The sequence below is a fragment of the Nerophis ophidion genome, linkage group LG21 (assembly GCF_033978795.1).
Source record: "Nerophis ophidion isolate RoL-2023_Sa linkage group LG21, RoL_Noph_v1.0, whole genome shotgun sequence".
NCBI classification, from domain to species: Eukaryota; Metazoa; Chordata; class Actinopteri; order Syngnathiformes; family Syngnathidae; genus Nerophis; species Nerophis ophidion.
The window spans coordinates 13,615,078-13,619,700 of record NC_084631.1 but is presented as its reverse complement, the minus strand read 5'-3'; positions in this window follow the sequence as shown (position 1 = coordinate 13,619,700).

The following is a 4,623-nucleotide window of genomic DNA, read 5'->3' as shown; positions in this document are numbered from 1 at the left end:
GCCTTTTTTTTTATCCACCCAAACTATCACTGTTAACAACTAAATTGTACAACAGTTGGACACTGCAACTAAAACACAACCACAATAGATGACCGTTTTGGTAAGTTACTACTTCTCCTAAAGCAGAATACTATTTTGACTTATTGCGTAATTTTGCTTCTGCTTTTTTTTGTAGCTACCATTTGCTTTGAGGGGAATGTGTTTCTTTTCTGATCAAAAATGCCCAATCATGATCAAAATTAATCCCAATTAATTTATAAACTGCCTCTCATGCATTATTGATTGGCAACCACTACAGTGTCGCCAATCCCTCTTTCACCTCTCACATAAAACCATCAGGGATAGGCTGTAGGTCGCCTGTTCCTGACCAGCACAAAAGAATGAGTCTCTCCTAACGTGGTTGTGCAAAGGGTATTTTATGTTATCATTTCAAGCATTATATAATAGACTATAGGTAAAAAACACATTTTCTTGCAATTCTGTTGTATTAACAACATTCACCTATACAGGTCTTTTCTGATTTTTTTCAATTTATTTTTGTTATGTTCTGTAGAGCTTTCCACTGAACATATTACCCCAGTATAGTCCTTATGCTTTGTCCACAAATTAATCAGCGTTGTAAATCAAAATTACTGTCCTGATTTCAAGCAGCATATTATTTTCTGTACTATTTCATCAAAAACACACTTTTGTCATTTTTTGTTATCTATGGAGCTGCCTGCATCTTCAAGGCAAGGGCATTGTGTTACAGGTTGTCCAATCTCGGTATCTCTGATTGTATTATTGCTCATCATGCGCTTTCGTGACTTTTAGCAAGTATAGAACAATTGTATAAAGTTTTGTTAACCACATTCACTTGAGCATGTGACGCCAGCTTCAGTCAGATTCTACTTGTCTGATCCCGAGACTTTATCCTGATTGTACAGTATAACTCCAGGCTGCATATCATGCATTTTCGTGACTATACCATCATTAAGACCTGGCCCGATATCCGATACGTCAATTAACTGAAGCTAAATGAAAATGAAGTCGATAAGTTTTACAGTGTCTAAAAATCGCCTTGTGCATACTTCAAGAACAGTCACCTTTTTTCGCCGGTTTGCAAGAGTGATCACTCTTTTGCATCGGTTTCTGTGGCTGTGGGCGTTTGAACTACAAACAGTAGTAATGGTAACCGCTGTAAAACTCCCCAACGGTTAGTACAGGGGTCGGCAACCCAAAACGTTGAAAGAGCCATATTGGACTGAAAATACAAAAAAAACTAATCTGTCTGGAGGCGCAAAAACTTAAAAGCCATATACAAGTCTTATAATGAAGGCAACACATGACGTAAGTGTTTATATTACCTATAATAGCCTACTATCAAAATTATTATAAAAGTCTTATAAACAAACCCTGTTTCCATATGAGTTGGGAAATTGTGTTAGATGTAAATATAAACGGAATACAATGGTTTGCAAATCCATTTCAACCCATATGCAGTTGAATGCACTACAAAGACAAGATATTTGATGTTCAAAATCATAAACTTTTTTTTTTTGCAAATAATAATTAACTTGGAATTTCACGGCTGAAACATGTGCCAAAGTAGTTGGGAAAGGGCATGTTCACCACTGTGTTACATCACCTTTTCTTTTAACAACACTCAATAAATGTTTGGGAACTGAGGAAACTAATTGTTGAAGCTTTGAAAGTGGAATTCTTTCCCATTCTTGTTTTATGTAGAGCTTCAGTCGTTCAACAGTCCAGGGTCTCCGCTGTCGTATTTTACGCTTCATAATGCGGCACACATTTTCGATGGGAGACAGGTCTGGACTGCAGGCGGGCCAGGAAAGTACCCGCACACTTTTTTTTACCAAGCCATGCTGTTGTAACAACAGCTGAATGTGGCTTGGCATTGTCTTACTGAAGTAGATGGCAGCATATGTTGTTCCAAAACCTGTATGTACCTTTCAGCATTAATTGTGCTTTTACAGATGTGTAAGTTACCCATGCCTTGCGCACTAATGCACCCCCATACCATCACAGATCCTGGCTTTTGAACTTTGCGTCGATAGCAGTCTGGATGGTTCGCTTCCCCTTTGGTCCGAATTACACCATGTCATATATTTCCAAAAACAATTAAAAATGTGGACTCGTCAGACCACAGAACACTTTTGCACTTTGCATCAGTCCATCTTAGATGATCTCGGGCCCAGAGAAGCTGGGGGCGTTTCTGGATGTTGTTGATAAATGGCTTTTGCTTTGGATAGCAGAGCTTTAACTTGTACTTACAGATGTAGCGACAAACTGTATTTAGTGAGAGTGGTTGTCTGAAGTGTACCTGAGCCCATTTGGTGATATCCTTTAGAGATTGATGTGGGTTTTAGATGCAGTGCCGTCTGAGGGATCGAAGGTCACGGTCATTCAATGTTGGTTTCTGGCCATGCCGCTTATGTGGAGTGATTTCTCCAGAACCTTTTGATGATATAATGGACCGGAGATGTTGAAATTCCTAAATTTCTTGCAATTGCATTTTGAGAAACGTTGTTCTTAAACTGTTTGACTATTTGCTCACGCAGTTGTGGACAAATCAATCAATCAATCAATGTTTACTTATATAGCCCTAAATCACTAGTGTCTCAAAGGGCTGCACAAACCACCACGACATCCTTGGTAGGCCCACATAAGGGCAAGGAAAACTCACACCCAGTGGGACATCGGTGACAATAATGACTATGAGAACCTTTGAGAGGAGGAAAGCAATGGATGTCGAGCGGGTCTAACATGATACTGTGAAAGTTCAATCCACAATGGATCCAACACAGTCGCGAGAGTCCCGTTCACAGCGGAGCCAGCAGGAAACCATCCCAAGCGGAGGCGGATCAGCAGCCCAGAGATGTCCCCATCCGATACACAGGCAAGCAGTACATGGCCACCGGATCGGACCGGACCCCCTCCACAAGGGAGAGTGGGACATAGAAGAAAAAGAAAAGAAACGGCAGATCAACTGGTCTAAAAAGGGAGTCTATTTAAAGGCTAGAGTATACAAATGAGTTTTAAGGTGAGACTTAAATGCTTCTACTGAGGTGGCATCTCGAACTGTTACCGGGAGGGCATTCCAGAGCACTGGAGCCCGAACGAAAAACGCTCTATAGCCCGCAGACTTTTTATGGGCTTTGGGAATCACTAACAAGCCGGAGTCCTTTGAACGCAGATTTCTTGCCGGGACATATGGTACAATACAATCGGCAAGATAAGATGGAGCTAGACCGTGTAGTATTTTATACGTAAGTAGTAAAACCTTAAAGTCACATCTTAAGTGCACAGGAAGCCAGTGCAGGTGAGCCAGTACAGGCGTAATATGATCAAACTTTCTTGTTCTTGTCAAAAGTCTAGCAGCCGCATTTTGTACCAACTGTAATCTTTTAATGCTAGACATGGGGAGACCCGAAAATAATACGTTACAGTAGTCGAGGCGAGACGTAACAAACGCATGGATAATGATCTCAGCGTCTTTAGTGGACAGAATGGAGCGAATTTTAGCGATATTACGGAGATGAAAGAAGGCCGTTTTAGTAACGCTTTTAATGTGTGCCTCAAAGGAGAGAGTTGGGTCGAAGATAATACCCAGATTCTTTACCGTGTCGCCTTGTTTAATTGTTTGGTTGTCAACTGTTAGAGTTGTATTATTAAATAGAGTTTGGTGTCTAGCAGGACCGATAATCAGCATTTCCGTTTTTTTGGCGTTGAGTTGCAAAAAGTTAGCGGACATCCATTGTTTAATTTCATTAAGACACGCCTCCAGCTGACTACAATCCAGCGTGTTGGTCAGCTTTAGGGGCATGTAGAGTTGGGTGTCATCAGCATAACAGTGAAAGCTAACACCGTATTTGCGTATGATGTCACCTAGCGGCAGCATGTAGATGCTGAAGAGTGCAGGGCCAAGGACCGAACCCTGGGGAACTCCACAAGTTACCTTAACGTAGTCCGAGGTCACATTGTTATGGGAGACACACTGCATCCTATCAGTAAGATAAGAGTTAAACCAAGACAGGGCTAAGTCTGACATACCAATTCGTGTTTTGATACGTTCTAATAAAATATTGTGATCGACGGTATCGAAAGCAGCGCTAAGATCGAGGAGCAGCAACATAGATGACGCATCAGAATCCATCGTTAGCAATAGATCATTAGTCATTTTTGCGAGGGCTGTCTCCGTGGAGTGATTTGCCCTGAAACCGGATTGAAAGGTTTCACATAGATTGTTAGACGCTAAGTGTTCATTTAACTGCTCCGCAACAATTTTTTCAAGGATTTTTGAAATAAAGGGAAGGTGAGACACCGGTCGGTAGTTTACCATGACGTCAGGATCGAGGTTAGGTCTTTTAAGAAGAGGATGAATAACCGCTTTTTTGAATGCTAGGGGAACAGTGCCCGAGGAAAGTGATAAGTTTATAATATTTAGCACTGATGGACCTAATAATACAAAGAGCTCCTTGATCAGTTTCCCAGGAAGAGGGTCAAGTAAGCATGTTGTCTGTTTTATTCCATTTACACGTTGTAACAATTCCTCTAATGTTATTTCCTCAAAACGAGAGAAACTATTTTGGAGGGCAGTATCCGCCGTATATACCATCGTGT